Below are 24,099 nucleotides of genomic sequence, written 5' to 3'. Positions count from 1 at the left end.
GCTCTATGTTCCAACTCCACATGCAAGTGGCAAGCTTTCTCATAAACAAGTCTAAAGGGAGACATTCCAATAGGGGTCTTGAATGAGGTATGGTAAGCCCATAAAGCATCGGTCAATCGAATTGACCAATCCTTACGATCAGGGTTAACTGTTTTCTTCAAAATTATTTGATCTCCCTACTGGAAATCTCAGTTTACCCACTTGTTAATGGGTGGTATGGGGTGCTTACCTTATGAAAAATACCATATTTCTTCATTAAATTCTCGAATGGACTATTACAAAAATGTGAGCCTCCATCATTAATGACAGCTCGAGGCATTCCGAATCGGGAAAAGATGTTTTCTTTTAAGAATTTAATGACCGTTCGATGGTCATTGTTCCAGCACGGAATCGCTTCAACCCATTTAGTGACATAGTCTACGGCGAGTAAAATATATAAATTTCCAAAGGATTGAGGGAATGGTCCCATGAAATTGATGCCCCAACAATCAAATGCTTCCATGATAAGGATGGGGTTCAAGGGCATCATATTTCAACAGGACAATGCTCCTAATTTCTGACAACTCTCTTAGGCCTTGCAAAACTCATGAGTATCCTTGAACATATTGGGTCAGTAAAAGCCACATTGCAGAATCTTGGCCATGGTCTTTTTAGCGAGAAAAGTGACCACCACAGCTGTGAGTGATAGAAGGAGATGACACTTTGATGCTCATCGTCTGGTACACATCTCCTTAAGAATTAGTCCGGGTAATATTTAAACAAATATGGATCGTCCTAGAAAAATTTGCACACCTCGGTGAAAATTTTCTTCTTATCTTGCGTAGTCTAATGTGTCGGTATAAAACTTGTGGTAAGATAATTAGCAATATCGGTGAACCAAGGTAAATGGGAGACTCGAACAACTGTTCATCAAGGAACATGTCATTGATATGTGTCGTCTTAAGGGAATCAAAGAGATCAAGGTGAGAAAGATGGTCAGCCACTACGTTCTCTACTCCCTTTTTGTTTTTAATTTCCAGATCGAATTCCTGGAGTAGAAGGATCCATCTTATCAGGCGGGGCTTAGCATCATTCTTAGCAAGAAGATACTTAAGCACCGCATGATTTTTATAAATGATGATCTTATATTCGATCAAGTAAGACCTAAATTTGTCCAAAGCGAACACTACGGATAAGACTTCTTTTTCTGTAGTCAAGTTCACTTAGGCAAAATTTAGAGTCTTGCTCGCGTAATGAATGACGTAAGGTTTCTTATCTTTTCTCTGGCCTAAAACAGCCCCAAGTGCATAATCAGATGCATCGCATATAAGTTCAAAAGGAATGCTCCAGTCGGGTGGCTGTATGATAGGTGCACTAGTCAACATGCATTTAAGCTTAGTGAAAGCTTCCTGACATGGCTCAGTCTACTCGTATGGTGCATCCTTTGGAAGTAGATTATATAAAAGATGAGAGATGAGACTAAATTCCTTTATGAATCTTCTATAAAACCCGGCTTGTCCTAAGAAGGATCGCACGTCTTGTATGTTCTTGGGTGGAGGTAGGTTAGAGATAAGATCGATTTTTGCCTTATTTACCTCGATTCCTTTGGACAAGATAATATGTCCAAGGACAATTCCCTTATGAACCATGAAATGACACTTCTCCCAATTAAGTACCAAGTTCTTTTCTTCACATCTTTTCAGCACACATTTAAGACTTTCTAAGCACTCGTTGAAAGATGGACCGAAGACAGAGAAATTGTCCATGAAGACCTCTAGATATTGCCTCACCATGTCAGAAAAGATACTCATCATATATCGCTGAAAGGTGGCAGGGGCATTACATAGTCCGAATGACATCCTTTGGTAAGCAAAGGTGCCGTAGTGACATGTAAATGTGGTCTTTTCTTGATCTTCAGGGGCTATCTCTATCTGATTGTAGCTCGAATGCCCATCAAGGAAACAGTAATAGGAATGACCAGCTAACCTTTCTAAGATCTAATCAATGAAGGATAAAGGAAAGTGGTCCTTCCTCGTGACGGTATTCAACTTCCCGTAGTCAATGCACATTCTCCAACCAGTAGTAACTCTAGTTGGCACGGGTTCATTATTGGCATTGGCTACGATGGTGATTCTGGACTTCTTAGGAACCACCTGAGTTGGACTCACCCATTGACTATCATATATAGGGTATATGATACCAACATCTAATAGTTTAAGAACCTCGGCCTTAACCACTTCATTCATGTTTGGATTTCGTTTACGTTGTGATTGTCGAGCGGTCTTCACATTATCTTCAAGATAAATGCGATAAGTACAAATCAAGGGGTCAATTCCCTTAAGGTCTGTAATCGTCAATCCAAGGGCTCCTTTATGCTCAAGGAGAGTAGATATGAGCATACTCTCTTGACCTAAATAGACGTGGGTAGAAATCACCACTAGGTATGTCTCATCTTGACCTAAATATATATATTTCAAATCAGAGGACAAAGGTTTTAGGTCAAGCTTCGGTGGCTTGAGGTTAGACGGTAGAGCACTACATCAGTTTGGGGCAACTCTTCAAATTATAGCCTCTACTGGTTAACTTCAACTACCGGCATAGCATCAAGCATGGCACACGTCTCCCTAATCATGTCATCATCAAAATCATGGGAGTGAGCCAGGCACGTCTCTAGAGGGTCAGAGGATAAAGTCAAAGTTGTCTTATCGTCCATAAAAGTGTCAATCATGTTAATGTCGTGAAAATCATCGTCATCCTCTAACCGTCTGCCTATATTGAAAAATATGTTCAACTTTAATGTCATATTCCCGAAAGACATAGTCATGACACTATTCCTGCAATTGATAATTGCGTTTGAGGTGGCAAGGAATGGATGACCAAGAATGACCGGAATCTTAGTACTCATGTTACCGATGGGTTCGGTATCCAGGATGATAAAATCTATCGGGTAGTAAAATCTATCGACCAGGACCAACACATCCTCAATTATCCCTCTTAGTATACGAATAGAGCAATCAACAAGTTGTAGTGTGGTTAGGGTGGGTTTTAATTCACTCAAATCTAACTGTTTGTATCCCGAGTAGGGAAATAAATTGATGCTCTCTCCTAAGTCAAGAAGTGCATGCTCAATTCGATAGTTCCCGATTACACATGATATGGTTGGGCTACTAGGATCCTTGAATTTCTACGGCATATCTTGCTTTAGGATGGCACTCACTTTCTTAGTTAAGAAGATTTTCTTTTGAATATTCTGCTATCTTTTAGTCGTGCATAAGTCTTTTAAGAATTTGGCATATGAAGGTATTTGTCTCACGACATCAAGTAGAGGAATGTTGACTTTTACTTGTTTCAATACCTCTAGAATATCCTGAGAGTTAGAGAGAGGTTTTAGTGCAACCAACCGTTGGAGAAATGGAGCAACTGGTTTCCCTTGAGGTTCTGGTTCTAATTCCTATAGAGTATGGCTAGATCCATCATCTTTATCCACTTTCGGGTCCTTAGGCTTTTCAACCTTAACCGGAATAATTTTGTCAATGATCTTCCCACTCCTAAGAGTGGTGATGGATTTAGCTTGTTCCATCCGATTTGAAGAACTAGGGTCACTTATTTCATATTGCGGTTTCGGATTGGGGAGAGGTTGAGCAGGAAGCATCCCCTTTCCTCCACTTGTTAATTATGACTCTATCCTTTGAATAGATGATGCAAGCATTCCTAATATTGTATGGATATATTGGAACGATTGTGCTAAATTCTTATTAAGTATCTCTTGTTCTCGAATATGTTTTTGAACCAGATCCTCTTAAGGTTTCTCTTGATTTGGAGTTTGATTGAAGAAACCTTGAGGAGTAGCCGTTTGTCCATTCCTCCAATTGAAGCTTGGATGATTTCTCCAACCGGGATTGTATGTATTAGAGGTAGGTCCATTGAAAGGTCTTTGATAATTATTTACAGCATTGAATTGCTCAGTCAGTACCTCTTGAAAGGCAGATATAGCTCGACATTTTTTAGTTGTGTGACTATTACAACCACAAATACCGCAAACAATTTCCTTACCCTTATCCTTCTTTGATTCCATGGCCTCAAATTTCCTTATAAGATTAGCCACTTTAGCATTGATATCACCATCCTCTTTCAGAAGGTATACTCTACCCCCTTCCTTTAATTGAGTGGGCCTAGAAGTGGTACTCGATTTTGGGTATGTGTCGCATAATTGTGTGTTTTCAGCAAGTCTATCCAAGTAATCACACACATCATCGACATTTTTATTCATGAATTCCCTATTGCACATCGTCTCAACCAATTGGCGCATGGAAGATGTCAGTCCATCATAGAAAAAGTGTGTAATGCGCCACGTTTCAAAACCGTGTTGTGGGCATGAACTGACAAGATCCTTGAACCTTTCCCAACATTGGAAGAATGTTTCATCCTCCTTTTGGGCGAAGTTCATGATTGATTTTCTAAGGGTGTTCGTTTTATGATGTGGAAAGAATTTTTTTATGAACTCCCTTGTCATGCCATTCCATCTACTAATAGATCGAGGACATAGTGAATGCAACCACATCTTAGCTTTCTCTTTCAAAGAAAATGGAAAGAGTTTCAGCCTGACCGTGTCATTCGGACACGTTTGGAAAGTATATACTGGCTATAATCTTGTCAAACTCTTTCAAGTGTAGGTACGGATTTTCAGATTCAAGCCCATGAAATTTTGGAAGGAGTTGGATCACCCCTGGCTTGATATTCATGTGTCCTATATTTTCTGGAAAAACCATGCATGAGGGTATACTCACCCCCGCCGGTTGTAAATAATCTCGTAAAGTACAAGGCGGGGGTGCTTAATGCACCTCATTCTCATCCTGGATTTCTTCCTCCCTAGGTTAGGGTAGAAGAGGTTGGTTTACATCCATCACTTCAATTAACTCTGGTAATCTCAAGTGGTGTCTAGTCTTGCGACGGATAGTCAACCCCTCAACCAATCCTCCTTCAGTCAAGAGACGTCGAATGTTATCACTAACCCACTTGGGCATGAAACACTTGCAACCTTCAATTCAAATTCTAAACCTAAACCTAAAAAGGAAGAAAAAAATAAAAATCTAGAAATAAAAAGAAAAGAGTTGGAAAGAAGCTACCAAATTAGAAGTTCCTAAGTTAAAAACCTACAAAACAAAACATGTCAGCTTCTAAAATTAAAATGTCTAAAATTAGAAAGTTTCTAAAGAATAGAAAGTAAATTAGTTTCTAAAATTAAGAAAGTTCTAAACCTAGAATTACAAATTTCTAAAAATAGAAAATAAAAGAAATTCTAGAATTAGAAAGTTTCTAAAAATAAAATAAAGGAAAGATAAGTTAGTTTCTAAAAGTAGAAAAAGTTTCTAAAAAGGGAAATAACTAACCTAGGTTCTAAAAATTAATCAGAAAAACCTAAACCTAGAATTAAAAATTAGAAAAACCCTAATCTTAACCTAATTCTAAAACTAGTTAATCTCAGAAGAATGTAACTGTCAGTCCCCGGCAACAGCGCCAAAAACTTATTCACACCCCAAGTATAGTGTTGTGATGTAGTAATAATCTTGGTAAGACCGAGGTCGAATCCACAGGGACTGTACCTTGTATGTATTCTGAAAAGAACTTAAACTAGAACTAGATTAAAATGTAATCTAAATCAGAAGCTTTTAAGAGAGTAATGGTGAAATATTAAACTAAACTTGTGAAATTCAAAGGTGGAAAACTAGGGTTTCCAAGGATCCACTTATAGAGATCAGGGAGATCTTATGCTTGATTCAAGAACTCAAATGGGCTTAGAGTCTCATCTTCATCCAGTTGGAAGATATAACCATGAAAATCAAATCTAAACTTCCTTTGATCCAGTTTTTAAGAGATGAAGGGTATGAGAATTAGACTTGATTTCATCACAAAACCATATCCAGGAGACAAAGTAAACAATAGAATCTAACCAATCCACATACATCTAAGAGAGTTATGAACCTTAGAAAGGGTTCCATCATCCAACCATGTCCATGAGACAATGGTGAAAAACAGGGTTCATATGATCATAACCTTCATACATTCATGGAAAATACCAGAAGATATCACAGATCCATTGTAATTTAAGTTACATCAAACGATTAAAAACTAAAGGCATTCCATATAAACAAATTAGAATCAGATAGAGTTCATAAATCAAACTTAAATGAAAGGCATAAAGAACAGTCTCTCATCTCACTACAAGCTTCACCTCTTAGCCTTAGCTAAGAGGTCTAGCCGAGCATAGGCATGATCAACAATTAACTAAAACAAAGATTAAAGAAAAAGAGAAAACTCCATCGCTAGCCGACCCCTTCTCTCTTTCTTTTCACGTGCAAAGAATGGCCTCCACGGCTGCCTGTCTGATCCTCTCCCCTCTCCAGGTCTCTCTCCCTTTTATAAAGCAAGGAGAGTCAATCGATTTACGCAACATGTTTGTAGAAAAATGGACTGCATATCTACGCAACAAGAAAATGCTGAAAACTTGCGTTTTGGCCCAAGTTTGGGGGGCCAACCGTCCAGATTTCTCAAAACGGCCTTCTTGGACAGGGTTATGGTCCTCTATTGTAGCATGTGGACGGTCCGGATCATGGATCTGGCCATGCCCTTGATCACAGAACGGCCCATTACGATCGGTTGCATCCGGACGTGCAATCTTAGAGTCTCCTTGTGCTGAGATGGTCGATGGGCCCCACATTGGTGTTTTCGGAGAAATTCGACCCGTCATTGGATTCCTGGCGAAATTTCAGTCGGAAAGGAGTGGTTTTGGTCGAGTTTTGGTGTGGTCCACTGTATAAAATCAATTCACTGTTCATCCTATGTTTTTTGACGATCCACGTGTATACGTTTTCATAGGGCCAAAAGGTCACCTAGGCGATGGTCACGCCCACCATATAGAGTATATGGATGGTCTAGATCATTCAAACGGATGATGGGTGGGACCCACTAGCCAAAACCGGCCAATGTGCGTAAGGCGCTGGAGAGTTTTTTGTTTTTTTTGGAAACTATTCGTCAGCACAACGCTGACCGATTTTGGTAGTTGTGGCGCACGGCCGGTGCACTTGTGTACCATGCACGCGGGTCCCATGTGGGGTCCATCGCAATGTATATATGAAATTCGTTCTGACCATCCATTTTACCACCTCATTTAAGAGGTTGAGACAAAAATTGAAGCAAATCCAGAGATCAGGTGAGCCCCAAAATTGCTGATATGTGGGCTGATCTGTCTGTTGGGCCACTTTCACAAGGATCGAACAACTACACCTTCCTGTATGATTTTCCCAACCAACGCAGGAAACTTGGACTTTAAACCTGAGATGATACAATTACTCCCTAAATTCTAAGGGCTTGATTCAAAAAAATCCATATTTGCATATAAAAGAAGTTGAAGAGATTGCACAATCATACATTTTTACAATGTTTCTCCTAACATGATTAGACTAAAATTGTTTCCATTCTCTTTAAAGGAGAAGGCCAAATCATCACTTCACTCCTTAAGGCTAAGATCCATTGGAACATGGGCCGAGATGAACCAAGAGTTCCTTAAAAAGTTCTTCTCGGCTCATAAAACCAGCACTCTCAGATGAGACATAATGAACTTCTCCCAAAAAGGAGATGAAACCTGCTTTCAATGTTGGAAATGGTTCAAGGAATTACTTCTCGCTTGCCCACACTATGGCTAAGATATTTGGTGGATGATTAACTTTTTCTATGATGGATTAAATCCGAATATGTGTCAATTCGTAGAGATTATGTCTAATGGAGAATTTAACAGCAAGGAATCGGAAGATGCCTAGGATTACCTAGACATGCTATCCGAAAATGCCCAATCATACATTTGACCAAGCTAGTAATCCCGAGGCAATGCCAAGATATAGGGGAGTACATGTGCTCAAAGGGGAGGAATCCAGCTAGCATCACCTAAAACTAACTTTTATCAAGGAACTAAAATAAGAGTACAACAGGAAGTTAATCCAGATTCCAGCCAGCATTGGCCAGATCTAACACAAGTACAAAAAATGTGTGCAGGGGCAGCCCACCCTCCCAAACTATTTCCCTTGGTGTGGCCCACATAAATCATGGATAGGCCTAATTTCTGGGCCCGAGCTTAAATTTTCATGATGTAGCTAATGGTTAATGGTTGGAGTGCATTTCATGTAATCATCATGGTGGACCCTATAAAAAATCAAGGGTGGATGTCCCTCTCCCAACCTTTTCCTTTGGTGTCACCCACATGAATCACAAGTCTGCTTGAGTTTTGGACCTCTTACACCTCGATCATGTAGTTTTCAAGATTGGATACCATTTACACTTCAAAGCAAATTTGTATTACCGTTTGGAGAAAAAGAAAAATAAATTGTATATTTTTTTACCAAACTCTCCATAAACAACAAAAGAGCTGCCAACATACTTATTATCGTGATAAGATCAGGTTACTATAATTCATCTTTTTTCCCATAAGACAATATAAATTAATTGTATTTAAGCATGAATGGAGTCTCCAATCTTGAAAACAGTAAGATTGACTCCTCTTGTGCCTCTATCTTTTAGTTTTCAAAATCGAAGAATCATTCATACTTCAAAGTAGTTTTGCATTGCCGTATGGGGAAAAGAAAAAATATTTATATTTTTGACCATACTCAATATGCAATATTTAACCCTCAACATGAGTCAACCAAGCTCCATTTAAGGTCAGGTCGGCTAGACGAGTGGCTGAATCAAGTACTTCAACAAGAAAGATGGCAAAGCTACACAGCCGACCCATGGCACGATATCAGCTCTACTCTGCCTGAGTCCAGACGATCAGTTGAGATAGTGCCTAGCTACCAAGTTCTTTTGTAGAGCTTTCACATCAGCCTGGAACCCAGAAGAAGTCATTACACATTTCAACCTTAAAATTTAAATGCGGAATTAAGAAAGAACTAGAACAAGATAGCACTTATCAATCCCAAATAACATAAATAAATAGCAACCTCAAATGCACAAGTATTGAGAGGTTGATACGATGTTGTTCTAAGGACAACCTTACACTAAAAACGAATGGCTTATGGTAGACTGTAAGACCCGTATCCTAACTGTACCATTTCGTAGGCTTCCGCGGTCCTCCCTGGCCAAATTTCGGCAACCTTCAACCCGTATCCGATGTTTGTGCGCGATCCTAAGTCAAGTCCTGCATATACCGAAGTCGGCTCGAACCGAAACTTGTATCTTAGCGACCGCGCCGTTGCCACGGTTCTGACGTCGTGACTCGTGCACCGAACCGATACCCAGGCTAGGAGATGTGGGCCAACATTTATTTCAAAGAAATGCCATGCGTTGTGAATTTCAAGGGAATCTCTACAACATGTCCTATCAATTAATCAATCAATCAATGTCAAGTACAAGCCATACCCCAAGTACAACACCTATCCCTCCTTTTCCATAAGTCAATTCTCTCTCTCCCCTAACCATTCCTCGTTACAAAATTTTAAATTAAGCCATGCCTCCCCCATCACCTCATCCCTTTTCACCCATCATTTCCCTCTCTCTCTCATTCCCTCTCTTCACTCCCAAGCAACCCAAAAATTTTCATACGGCCAAGCCTTTCCAAACTATCCCAAAGTAACAAGTGTGGCCCACCCTCTCATCTCTCATTCCCACCATCAAAACTCCATCAACCACCATCAAAAGTTAAGCATTGGTGCATACAAGCCTAAGGGAGCAAGAAGGGGGCCAATAGGTGGGTGATCCACCATTAATTCTTATTTTAGGGCCCACTTGTTGGTGGGACCCATTATGATGTATGTGTTGTATTCATGAGGGGCCCATAGTGGCGGGGCCCCTCCATCACCGTCAATTCTCATTTCTCTCTCTCTCTCTCTCTCTCTCGCTTTCTTTATCCTCTCCCTAGAATGATGTGGGCCCCACCGATTTGTGTTAAATCTACTCCATCCATCAGACAGTGTGGCCCACCACATTTCAGGAGAGATCCGCCATCTATATAATATATATAGTATATTATATTTATATTATATTAATATTATATTAATAAATGTATGCATGGTGGGCCACGTCCATGTGGAACCCACCATGACGCCTGTGTTGTATCAAAGCAGTCCAGCGTCCCCGGACGCTGGACGTGATGGAGGCTAACATGGAGTGTGTGTACTTGCATGGGTGTGTAAGAAATATAAAAGAAAATATATATATATAAAATATATATTATATTTAAGCTTTTGAGTGGACTACTCATGTAGGCCCCACCTTGATGTATGTACTTAATCCAATCCGTCTATCCTTTTCCTCAGATCATTTTAGGCGTTGAGCCGAAAAACGAACCCAATCTGATTTCCTGGCAGGCCATAGCATAGAAAATATTGATTTTAATGTTAAAATTGACTAGGACCCACCTTGAGCTAAAACATACTGAATATTGGGCTTGTTTGGTCGATCATGACCCATGAAATGCAATGGCTAGAGTGGATTCACCTGATGCAAGCCCCACAAGGGAAAAACCGTGAGATTTCTATTTTATAAAAGAACCAACAACATAGGTAGTAACACCTGCTACTGCCGCTGACACCAGAGGACGCAATAGCGTCTTAGGCGCTGGAGGCAGGGACTCACGGTCCCAGCTGTGGGTGCCATCGTGATGTGTGTAGAACATCTACACTGTGCATTTTGTGGGCCCTCCTTCTAGCTGTGGGCCGCCATAAAAATCAGCCGTGTATGTAACTCAGGTGGCCCACTTCACAGGAAACAATGGGATTGAACATCTCCCATTGAAACCTTTTTAAGCATCACAGAAGTTTTGGATCAATATGAAATTTGTTTTTCCTTTTCATCAGGGTCCGTGTGACCTTGTCAATGGCTTGGATGGCAGAGAAACATTATGGTGGGCCCCACCTGGGACCCACTGATCTATGTGTTTCACCCACACTGTCCGTGCATGTGGAGGTGAAACGGCTAGTGTACCTCACTCCAGCTATAGCTGCTGTAGTGGCGCCACCAAGTTTCATGGGTCCCACCTATATCATCTAGTCGTCCATCTATGGGACCCACCATGATGCACGGGTTGCATCCAAGCTGTCCAACCATTTTGAAAGCTCATTTTATGGCATGAGCTAAAGATTGAGACAGATCTAGGATCAAGCAGACCACCTAGCAAAAGGCAGTGGGGATTGAGCTTCTGCCATTGAAATACTTTTGTAGTCATAAAAGTTTGGATTGTTAGGAAATTTTTTTTTCCTTAGTCCAAGTTTGTGTGACCTCATGACCAGATTGGATAGAAAATAAATGTTATGGTGGGCCTTAAGAATTTTAATGGTGGAAATCATTGTCACCACTGTTATTTGGAGTGTGGTCTAGTTGATCTTTTGATATGATTTATATATATATATATATGAGGCCCATGTGATTGGCCCATCTTGATGTATTTGTGGCCCGTTGTTGAGGCCCACTTTGATATATATGAGGCCCATGTGATTGGCCTATCTTGATGTATTTGTGGCCCATTGTTGAGGCCCACCTTGATATATATACGAGACCCATGTTATGAGGCCCATTTAATGCACTAAAGGCCCATGGGTCGAGGCCCAATGGGTTATACATAAGGCCCATTGTAATGTGATTCCACCATGGTTTATGTGTTGACCTTTATAGAGGGCTATGCATTGGGAGCAATGATGGTTTGATGCCCACATTGTAAGTACAATGTTGGTTAAATGTCCGCATTTGACTCTCCCTAGGGCCCAATGATAGGCCCATACTTGTAGTGTGTAGGCCATTTAGGCCCATCTTTGTTATGATCAGAGCCCATTACCACATAACATGTTTATTATAGATCCATGATTCATGATCATACGCATCATATGTATGCTTGATATGAGTAGTGACGAATCATAGCACATGCCTTCAGGCAAATTGTTTATGGGCTCCTTAATAGGAGGGTTCCCCTACATGAGCACACGGTAAGCGTAGGATTGTTGCATGTCTAGTAGGGTGATTCATGCACCTACATTTGTGTGATTGAGATTATTATATGCCCTAGTGACATTAGGGCTATAGCCTCCACAGACACAACATGGGTGGCTGGATTGGATACTGAAAATTACTGTTTCTAGCATCGGGGCACCATAGATGTCCCTGGGTGAAAATCCCTAAACCCGATGGTATTAGAGGATGACTTCAATATCAAGACCGAGTGGATATATGAGTGTACAAGGGCCGAATACCAGGAGGTCGCGTCTCCCACCGTGTCGTGGTCGGTTAGAAAAGGGTGTGGCCTTACTCCCCGAGGGTAGGGGCATTACTAGGATGAGTTTGACCACTCGTAAATGGGTCCGCTATCGACGTCTTTGGATAGGTATTGGTAGACTATTGGCCGGTGGATAGTGAGGTTTCTTACGCTCACTTGGATTATGCGGCTGGGAGACGGTGCCATTTGGAGTGTATTAAACCCGGAGAATATCAAGAAAGATAACTGTACAGATAAATGATGAGGATTGGAATGCTTGACTTGCATTATGAATCTCATGCCCTTTATATGGAAGATAACATTCATGTTCTGCACCGCATAGCCTTGGTATAGCTAATTGCATTCATATACCCATCAACATGACCCCGCATTACTCTAGCCTTGTATTATAAGCACGCTCATATTGCGCACACACTTACACCACCCTCTAAGTTTTCTATAAGCTTATGCACGATTAATGCGTGCGGGACGTAAGGACGCAGCCATAGCCTCGCGTAGTTGGAGTGTGCGTAGAGCTTCTAGAGTTTACATTACTTTTATTATTTTGTATTTCTCTTTCATATGCACTTGTACTCAAAGTTTTTATCATAGTGGATTTTGTGATGGTGTTCTTGTGGATATTATTCGTGGGTTATGCTTTTGGTTATGCTTATATTGAATCAAAATCATGTTTGAAATTCTCCTTATAGGATCCAAGGATCGGAATTGGTGTATGGGTGCCGGAGCCGAGAATGGGGTACTACGGAGGCCATCGGCACCGATTCGGCGATCAAAATTTTGTGAGCCCGATTTTCGAGTTGGGGGCGTGACAGAAGTTGGTATCAGAGCATAACTTGGGAATAACCGAGAACGACATCACATGTTTGCTATGAGTCTAGGTTCCCAGTGCGTAACCTTCCAATTGAATTCTTTAATGTGCAACTCTCAAGGTTGATCGGTGTCCTTAATCTTCCTATAGGACATGCCGCGTAGGAGGGTGCCTCGATCGACTCCCACTCCACCACTCGATGCTCCCACTTTACCACCTGCGGCTCCCGCTCCACCTCCAAAGATCCCTGCTCCTCAGCCTGAGGATTTTATTCCTCCACCTGAGGCCGGTGCGGATCCGACTATACTCGTGAGTGCCTCTTAGTTACAGTAGATGTTACAAGCTATGACAGCTGCACTTCAGGGACAGGGCAGGCGCCCAGTTGTTTTGCCAGCTCAGGCCGAGCAGGAGCGCGCTAGCGCCCTTCTTCATGAGTTTAGATAGCTCGATCCTCCGCATTTCCAGGGTGAGCCAGATCCGACAGCAGTTGAGAGGTGACGCTCCAATGTGGAAAAGATTTTTGATACCATGGCATGTACGACCCAGTAGTGAGTTCAGTTGGTCGTATTTCTTCTCCAGGGAGAGGTCGAGCACTGGTGGACCTCCATTACCCGTGTTGCAGGGGCTGATTATGTCTGGACATGGGATGATTTTATAAACTGATTCGAGCAGCACTATTTCCCCAACCACATTCGTTGTCAGATAGCATTAGAGTTTGAGACTCTGGTGTAGGGGGACATGTCTATGGCGCAGTACGTGGCCCGTTTTATGGCGCTATCGAGGTTTGCGCCATATCTGGTTGACGATGAGGGGTGTAAGGCCCGTCGTTTCGAGAACGGTTTGCGTTACAGTCTTCGAGGCTGTGTTATTAAGCATGAGCTCACGACCTTTCAGGCGGCAGTACGGAGGGCTCAGATTTACGAGACTGAGTGGGTCGGCTCACAGGGCGACCGAGATCAGAGGAGAGGCCGGAAGAGGCAGGCCCCCTCCAGTATCTCAGCATCGACGACCATAAAGATACAGGAGTCACCCATCCGCCAGAGCACCAGTGACCATCAGCACCTCCAACAGCACCACCTCAGCAGCAGCTTTCTAATACTTGCTATGGATGCGGTGGGATAAGACACCATAAGTGGGAGTGTCCTCGACCTCGAAGAAGAATGAGAGGGCCACAAAGAGCCTTCCAGTAGACCACGAAGAATGACCTCACCACCGAGGCCCCATCGCAGTAGAGACAGCAGACAGTGCCACCGCAGAGAGAGTAGCACCAGTGGATCTTAAAGGGGATAGCACCTTCCCCACCAAAGCTAGGTTCTAGCAGCTCAGTAGGATCCGCAGTCATCTGGAGGAGTCATTGAGGGTATTCTTTCCATCTCTGCATGTATCACACGTGTACTATTTGATTTTGATGCATCACATTCATTCATGTCCGAGGATTTTTATCATTCGACTGGATTGCCGACAGAGTTTGCTTGTGAGGGGTTGATCATATCGACGCCCTTGGGAAAGACCATAGTATTAGGCCATTTCTATTCATCTTGCCCGGTTCTGGTCGGTGACATCTTTCTGCCCGCTGACCTATTTGTGCTATCGATGTCTGATTTCGACGTTATCCTAGGCATGGATTGGCTTACCGAGTACCACGCCGTGTTAGACTGTTTCGTGAGGATAGTCACGTTCTGCATACCAGGCTTGCCACAGTTTCAATTTGTTGCCGAGCCCCGAGGAGAGTCATTGTCTTACTTGATGTCCTGTACCGTTGAGGAGCCTGTTGCCGCTTGTATTGATCAGTGGCAGATTGTCTGTGATTTTTTCAATGTGTTTCAGGAGATTCCGGTATTGCATGTCATCATATTAACTTCCAGATAAATCTTGTGCCTGGTATTGCGCTTATCTTGAAGGCCTCGTACTATATGGCACCGATGGAGTTACGTGAGCTGCAACGGCAGTTGGACAAGTTATGTGAGTTGGGATTCATTCGTCCAAGCAGTTCGCCTTGGGGACCGCCAGTACTCTTTGTCAGGAAGAAGGATGGCTCGTTGAGGCTCTGCGTGGACTACTACGAGCTCAATCGAGTCACGATCAAGAACAAGTACCCGCTCCCGAGGATAGATGATTTGTTTGATTAGCTGCAAGGTACACAGTTCTTTTCAAAGATTGACCTGCGTTCTGGTTATCATCAGATTAGAGTCCGAGAGGAGAACATCCCAAAAATGGCCTTCAGGACGCGTTATGGTCATTTTGAGTTTCAGGTCATATCCTTTGGATTGACCAATGCACCCGCGGTCTTTATGCAGTTGATGAACGAGGTCTTCCGTCCATATCTCGATCAGTTTATTGTGGTCTTCATCGATGATATTCTCGATATATTTGAGGACCCGTGAGGACCATATGCAACATCCGGAGATCACTTTACTGCACCCTCCGTGACCACCGTTGTATGCGAAGCTGGAGAAGTACGAGTTCTGGCAGGAGGAGGTGGAATTCCTCGGTCACGTGGTGATAAGGGAGGGTGTTGTAGTGGACCCCTCGAAGGTTGAGGCAGTACGTCAGTGGGATTAGCCCACGACTGCGTCTGAGATATGTAGTTTCCTTGGTTTAGTGGGATACTATCGACGTTTCATTGAGGGCTTCTTCCGTGTTGCAGCCCTATTGACCAGGTTAACTCGGAAGGGCACAGATTTTGTTTGGACCGACGCATATAAGCGAGCATTTGTGGAGCTGAAGGACTGTCACGTCCGCTCCGTCCTCACTCTTCCTTCTAGGAGTGATGGAATTGTTGTATTTACCGATGCCTCACGTATTGGTTTAGGTGTTGCCCTGATGCACACGGCAGGCCTGTAGCCTTCGCATCTCGTCAGCTCAAGGTCTATGAGCCGAACTACCCCACGCATGATTTGGAGCTGGTAGCAGTTGTCTTTGCGAAGATGTGGAGACATTATCTCTACGGGGTTAGGTTCGAGCTCTTCTCTAACCACAAGAGCTTGAAGTATCTATTTTCTCAGTCAAGCTGAACATGAGGCAGAGACGCTGGATGAAACTTCAAGGACTATGATTTTGACCTCAAGTACCACCCATGCAAGGTGAATGTGGTGGCGGATGCCCTCAACTATTTAACCATGAGGCCTGGTGACACATATGATGATTCAAGAGTGGAGGATGCTTGAGGATATAGTAGAGTACAACTTCGATTTTGGTCTCAGCCTTCTATCGTTCAGCTATCGAACTTTTCCGATTCAACCCTCTCTTATCGCAAGGGTGATCGAGGCTCAACAGATGAGTCATTATAGGATTATCGAGCAGAGGCAACATCCGAGAGTCAAACAGATTGGCAGATTGGTTCGATGGTGGATTCTTCAGAGGCCAATTATGTGTCTAGGATATTCCTAAGTTGTGCAAAGATCTCATGATCGAGGCACATCGATCGCGGTTTTCTATCCACCCTTGATCGATGAAGATATATCGTGACATGAGGTGACAATATTTTTGGGAGGGGATGAAGCACCAGATCGCTAGTTTTGTAGCCGAGTGTGACACATGCCGGCGTATCAAGCCGATCATCAGAGATCCCCTGGTCTATTACAGCCATTGAGTGCCCTAATGTGGAAGTGGGAGCACGTGTCGGCAGATTTTATCATGGGCTTACCGAGGACTCAGGGTCATGACGCCATCCGGGTAGTCATTGATCGCTTGATGAAGTCGGCACATTTGCTTGCGATTCGTGTGACTTGGCCTTTGGACCGCTTGCGAGGTTATTCATCAAGGAGATGTGAGACTACACGGCGTTCCGGTCTCGATCGTTTCTAACCGAAATCCGAGATTCATGTCTCAATTTTGAAAGAGCTTTCAAAGAGTGATGGGCACTGATTTACTCAACATCACGTATCATCCGCAGACCGATGGCGACCGAGAGGGTCAATCGGATCCTTGAGGACATGCTTCGGGCCTACGTGATTGACTTCGAGGGTAAGCTAGGATGAGTATCTGCGATTGGCCGAGTTCGCATACAACAACAACTATCGGCGACCATTGGCATGGCTCCTTTTGAGGCATTATATGGCAAACCGCGCACATCTCCGAGTTGTTGGACCGAGGTTAAAGAGCGGCGTCTCCTAGGTCCCGAGCTTATGCAGAGGACGTCCGAGGCTATTGATATCATCAGCAGAGGATGCGCACAACTCAAGCCGAGAATTTTGCTGATCGCCGGTGTCATCCCTTGAAGTTTGATGTAAGGGACCATGTGTATCTCAAGGTCTCGCCATGAAGGGCGTAGTTCGATTTGGAATGAAGGGCAAGCTTGCCCTAAGATTCATTAGACCTTTCGAGATCACCGAGGGCATTGGCGTCGTGGACTATCGGCTTGGCTTACCATCTCGGTTGTTTAGAGTCCACAACGTTTTTCACGTCTCTATGTTGAGGAAATGTGGGTCGACATAGTTCCTATTATCGATTGGCGGTTGGAGGTTCGTGAGGACGCTTCTAACATTAAGCAGCCATTTCGTATCCTTGATCGGAAGAAGCAAGTCCTCCGGACCAAGGTCATTCCTTTGGTGAAAGTTCGGTGGGGTCACCTGTTGATGACGCGTCTTGGGAGCGCAAGGCTGAGATTCAAGAGCGTTATCCCCATCTCTTTGATGATTGATTGTATGTTGAATCCTATATGTTGTCTCCAATTTTATATGACGATACCTTATTTCCTCTTTTATTATGAGTTATAATTACTTACAATGATCATGTAAATTTCGAGGATGAAATTTTTATTTAGAGAGTTGTAAGACCCGTATCCTAGTCCGTACAATTTCGTAGGCTTCCGCGGTCCTCTCGGTCGAATTCTGGCAACCTTCGATCCGTATTCGACGTTTGTGCGCGTAATCCTAAGCCGAGTCCTACATACCAAAGCCGACTCAAACCGAAACTTGTACCCTAGTGACTGCGCCGTCGCCACGGTTCCAACGCCACGACTCGCGCACTGATCCGATACCCAAGCTAGGAGATGTGGGTTTGCGTTCATTCCGAAGAAATGTCATGCATTGCGAATTTTGATGGAATCTCTACAACATGTCTCATCAATCAATGTCAAGTACAAGCCATACCCCAAGTACAACACCCATCCCTCCTTTTCCATAAGTCAACTCTCTCTCTCTCCCCTAACCATCCCTCTTAACAATATTTCAAACTAAGCCAGGCCTCCCCATCACCTTTCCTTACAACAACCCCATCATCCCATCCCTTTTCACCCAACATTTCCCTCTCTGTCTCATTCCCTCTCTTCACTCCCAAGCAACCCAAAAATTTCCACACGTCCAAGCCTTTCCAAACTATCCTAAAGCAACAAGTGTGGCCCACCCTCTCATCTCTCATCTCCACCATCAAAACTCCATCAACCACCATTAAAAGTGAAGGCAAGGAGCATAGGCGTCCAAGGGATCAAGGAGAAGGCCGATAGGTGGGTAATCCACCATTAATTCTTATTTTAGGGCCCACTTATTGGTGTGATCCATCACGATGTATGTGATGTAACCGTGAGGAGCCCAATAGTGGCAGGGTCCCTCCCCTTCACGTGTATTTCTCTCTTTCTCTCTCTCTATCTCTCTCTTTCTCTCTCTCTCTTAAAATGAAGTGGGCCCCACCAATATGTTAAATCTACTCCATCCATCAGATGGTGTGGCCCACCACATTTCAAGGAGATCCATACCATCCACTATAGGGACAGTGGGAAGTTCCACACACCGGACTAAATGATATATAATATATTATATTTATATGTTAATATATATATATATATGCATGGTGGGCCATGTATAGGTGGGACCCACCACGATGGTTGTGTTATATCCATGCCGTCCAGCGTCCCTGGACACTGGACATGATGGAGGCTAACATGGAGTGCGTGTACTTCCATGGGTGTGTATTAGTAGTTAAATATATATATATATATATATATTATATTTAAGCTTTTGGGTGGACCACTCATGTAGGCCCCACCTTAATGTATGTACTTAATCCAATCCGTCCATCCTTTTCCTCAGATCATTTTAGGCATTGAGCCGAAAAATGAACCCAATCTGATTTCCTGGCGGGCCATAGTATAGAAAATATTGATTTTACCGTTAAAATTGACTAAGACCCACCTTGAGCCAAAAATACTTAATATTGGGCTTGTTTGGTCGGTCCTGACCCATGAAATGCAATGGCTGGACTGGATTCTCCTGATGCGGGCCCCACAAGGGAAAAACCGCAAGATTTCTATTTTTAAAAAAAAACAACAACAACATAGGCAACAGTGCCTGCTGCTGCCACTGACACCAGAGGACGCAATAGCGTCCTGGGCGCTAGAGGCAGGGACCCACAATCCCACTGTGAAGTTTATGGGCCCTCCTTCTAACTGTGGGCCGCTATAAAAATCAGCCGTGTATGTAACTCAGGTGGCCCACTTCACAGGAAATAATGGGATTGAACGTCTGCCATTAAAACCTTTTTAACCATCACAAAAGTTCTAGATCATTATGAAATTTGTTTTTCCTTTTCATCAGGGTCCGTGTGACCTTGTCAATGGCTTGGATGCCAGAGAAACATTATGGTAGGACCCACGTGGGACCCATTGATGTATGTATTATATCCCATATCGTCCCAGGGTGGGACGGCTGATGTACCTCACTCCAGCTAAGTAGCTAATGGAGTGGTGTCACCAAGTTCTGTGGGTCCCGCCTGTGTCATCCACGCAGTCCATCTATGGGACCCACCATGATGCATGTGTTGCATCCAAGCCATCCAACCATTTTCAAAGCTCATTTTATGGCATGAGCTAAAGACTGAGACAGATCTAGGATCAAGTGGACCACTCAGCAAAAAAGGCATTGGGGATTGAGCTTCTGCCATTGAAACTCCATTGTTGTCACAAGAGTTTAAATCATTAAGAAATTTGTTTTCCTCTTAATCCAATTCTGTGTGACCTCATGACCAGATTGGATAGAAAATAAATGTTATGGTGGGCCTTAAGAATTTTAATGGTGGAAATCATTGTCACCACTGTTATTTGGAGTGTGGTCTAGTTGATCTTTTGATATGATTCATATATATATATATATATATATATATATATATATATATATATATATATAGATATATATATATATATATATATATATATATATATATATATATATATATATATATATATAAGGCCCATGTGATTAGCCCATCTTGATGTATTTGTGGCCCGTTGTTGAGGCCCACTTTGATATATATGAGGCCCATGTGATTGGCCCATCTTGATGTATTTGTGGCCCGTTGTTGAGGCCCACCTTGATATATATACGAGACCCATGTTATGAGGCCCATTTGATATATTAAAGGCCCATGGGTCGAGGCCCAATGGGTTGTACATAAGGCCCATTATAAAGTGATTCCACCATGGTTTATGTGTTGACCTTTATAGCGGGCTATGCCTTGGGAACAATGATGGTTTGACGCCCACATTATAAGTACAATGTTGGTTAAATGTCCACATTGTGACTCCCCCTAGGGCCCAATGATAGGCCCATACTTGTAGTGTGTAAGCTGTCTAGGCCCATCTTTGTTATGAATAGATCCCATCACCACATAATATTTTTATTATAGACTCGTGATTCATGATCATACGCATCATATGTATGCTCGATATGAGGGGTGACTGATCATAGCATATGCCTTTGAGCAGATTGTCTATGGGCTCCCTGATAGGTGGAGTTGCCCTACATGAGTACGTGCGGTATGCACAGATTGTTGCATGACCGGTAGTGTGATTCATACACTTGCATGTGTGTGATTATGATTATTGTATGCCCTAGTGATACATCAAGGTCATAGCCTTCACAGACACATTGTGGATGGTCGGATGGATACCGAAAATACTATTTCTAGCATCGGGCGCCATAGATGTCCCTAGGTAAAAATTCTTAAACCCGATGGTATCAGAGGAACACCCCAACGTTGAAATCGAGTGGATATATGAGCTCACGAGGGCCGAATACCGGGAGGCCGCGTCTCCCACCGTGTCATGGTGGTTGGAAAGGGGTGTGGCCTTACTCGCCCAAGGGTAGGGGCATTACTAGATCGAGTTTAACCAGCTCATAAATGGGTCCGCTCTCGTGCTGGATAGGTATTGGCGGACTATTGGCCGGGCGGATAGTGAGGTTTCTTACGCTCACTTGACTGTGCGGCTGGGAGGGGTAGTGCCATTTGAAGTGTACTAAACCCCGGTGATTATCCGGAATGAGAACTGTATGATATTTGATGAGTTGTATGTGGATTTGGATGAGGATTGGTATACTTGAGTTGCATCGTACATCGCATGGTCTCGATATGACCAATAGCATCCATATCTTGCACCGCATAGCCTTGGTACGGCTGCTTGCATTCATGTACTCATTAGCATGATTCCGCATTACTCTGACCTTGCATTTTGAGCATGCTCATACTGCGCACACACTTACACCACCCTCTAAGCTTTCTATAAGCTTATGCACGATTGATGCGTACAGTTGACGCCAAGGCGCAGCGATAGCCTCGCCGCAGTTGGAGTGTGCAGCCGAGCTTCTAGAGTTTTTTATTACATTATATTATATTTTCCTTTCATATGCACTATACTCAAAGTTTTGATCATAGTGGATTTTGTGATGGTGTTCTTGTGGATATTATTCGTGGGTTATGCTTATAGTTATGCTTATACTCGAATCAAAATCATGTTTGAAATTCTCCTTGTAGGATCACAGATCGGACCCTGGTGTATAGGTGCCGGAGCCGAGAATGGGGTACTACGGAGGTCGTCGCGGATTCGGCGATTGAGAATTTTCATGAGCCCGGTTTTCGAGTTCAAGGTGTGACAAAAGTTGGTATTACTATAATGGTCTCAGTGTATCAAAATCTCAAACCTATACAGAGGAATAAAGAATAAAATAGAAATAAATATCTACCGCTATTACAACATTCACCACATGTGCAAAAATAAATTACAATCATTCACCACAAATGCATAATAATAAACATTCACCACAACTTCAAAGAATTATAGTGGTTTGCTTGTATGTACACCAACTGTTAAAAACAAACACACAACTACTCCACTCCCAATATCCTCACTCACGGGATATTGGCTTTCACTATGAAATAGGTTTTCCATGGTTCACCCAAAACCTTCACAATTATGTTTTCAAAGGGCTACCACAATTAAAAACCCTACTTACTGAGATTTTCTAGCTATCTCAGTCAAAACCAAAAATAAAAGATTTTCTGTCAATCTTACAAACCAAATATAGAAAATTGAAGTGTACTTATCTGAAGATTCTTCTTTTGATGAAGCCCAGAAGAACCAATTCGATGTAGATGTTCAATGTCCAATATTCAATGTCCGATCTCACATATGAAAGGGTTCTTAGGTCTAAATGATTTTTAGATTAAATCAACCTGGGCTAGCTTGATTTGATTTTGATCTCAAAAAGGGTAAAATTAATATTCCCTTTTCAAAAGAAATAGAATTGAATAGAAATCACAAAATCAAATGAAAAATAGATATTAAAAGAAACTTAAATACTAACCAATTAGCTTCTAGAATGTGGGGACAAGTTTCTCAGAGTTGTGACTTGAATAACTTTGAATGAATTGAAAACTCTAAAAATCGTCCTCAATTTATAGGCAAAAATATTGTTCACTCGACTGGCCTAGTGATCAGCTTGACTAGTCAAAGGACCAATAGCATTTCAAAATTCTGGCATAATAAGATAAGATCACTACTCTACTGGTCAAGTGGGACCTGGAAATGTTGCTAGACTTTGAGTCGAGCCTACTCGACTGGTCGAGTGGGACCCAAAAATGTTGTTGGACTTTAAGTCGAGCCTACTCTCCAGGACTGGTCGAGGGTCCAACAAAAAATTCTGAAAATTCACAACAAACCTTCGACTAGTTGAGGAAATTCTTGGACTGGTCGAGCCAGTGTCTGGACTAGTCAAACCATGACTAGTACTGGTCGAAAAATGACCTATAAAATTATCAAATGACTTATGATATAAGTGCAAATTGTATGACCTATCCTAAGGTCAATCTAGGGTCAAACAAACCTTACTTGTGAGATTGATTCATCACATATCATTCTCTTGAAATAGTTGAAGGTTGAAGACTTGATCTATTACTTGAACTTCTTATTCTTGAATCTCTTAATCTTGTACATGAACTTCTTGTTCTTGAAAAATGAACTTCTTGATGTTGCACTTAAACTTCTTGTTCTTGTACATGAACTTCTTGTTCTTGAAAAATGAACTTCTTGATGTTGCACTTAAACTTCTTGTTCTTCTACTTGAATATAGACAAGATTGGAAAGGATGACATGAAGTTGATCTTACAATAACTGCTAAACAAGATACAGATTCCAAGAGGTTTTTGGCACTACAAAATTTGACAAAACTAGGAGCTAGATAAAATAGCACTTACAAGATCCATTGTCATAGAACCTAGAAGAAGTCATTACATGTTTCAACTGTCAACTCTGACTAGTTCCTCATCAGCAAGCGACCGAGCTCGGCCCGCTTATGGGCTCGAATCGTTTTAAGTAGGATTCAAAATATAGGGTCGGTTCAGATGAGAAGTGACCTACAATCATGCCCAGAACTGACTCCAGTAACAAACGTAAGGCGTGACATCCGGCGCACGATCTCAGGGTAACCGCCAACGTCTCCGGTCACACAGCTCCTGCGTAATGGCATAGATCGTGTCGAGAATGACGAATGTGTTAACTTCAGTCAAATGATATAAATAAGTATGTAAGATCTCTCACCCGAAACCTATTTACACAACTTAGACCTAGATTCCTAGCCTGACTTTGACATCAGAGGGTCCCCAGCTTTAGCCAGAGTTTCCTTTGTTTTCCTTCGCGTAGGCTTATAGGACTCATCACAAGTGCTCGGAGCTCGGTGAAGGTGAGCCATATTTCTGCATCAACAGTATATATCAATAGCATGTGTGTGTGTGTGTGTGTATTTCCACGGGCTTATTACAATCATCGTATCAAACATAACATACATAC

The 24,099-nt window shown here is 42.5% G+C and overlaps 1 non-coding gene across 1 annotated transcript; it reads left to right on the top strand.

Moving 5' to 3' along the window:
- The first annotated feature begins 4,337 nt into the window (after positions 1 to 4,337).
- On the top strand, positions 4,338 to 4,444 carry LOC131234184 (small nucleolar RNA R71). Its single transcript, XR_009165592.1, has one exon. It is a non-coding gene; the product is annotated as a small nucleolar RNA R71 (small nucleolar RNA).
- Positions 4,445 to 24,099: the final 19,655 nt, after the last annotated feature.

The sequence above is a fragment of the Magnolia sinica genome, chromosome 18 (genome assembly GCF_029962835.1).
Source record: "Magnolia sinica isolate HGM2019 chromosome 18, MsV1, whole genome shotgun sequence".
Lineage (NCBI taxonomy): Eukaryota > Viridiplantae > Streptophyta > Magnoliopsida > Magnoliales > Magnoliaceae > Magnolia > Magnolia sinica.
Note: the sequence above shows the minus strand (reverse complement) of the source record. Positions and strands in the feature narration are given on the sequence as shown.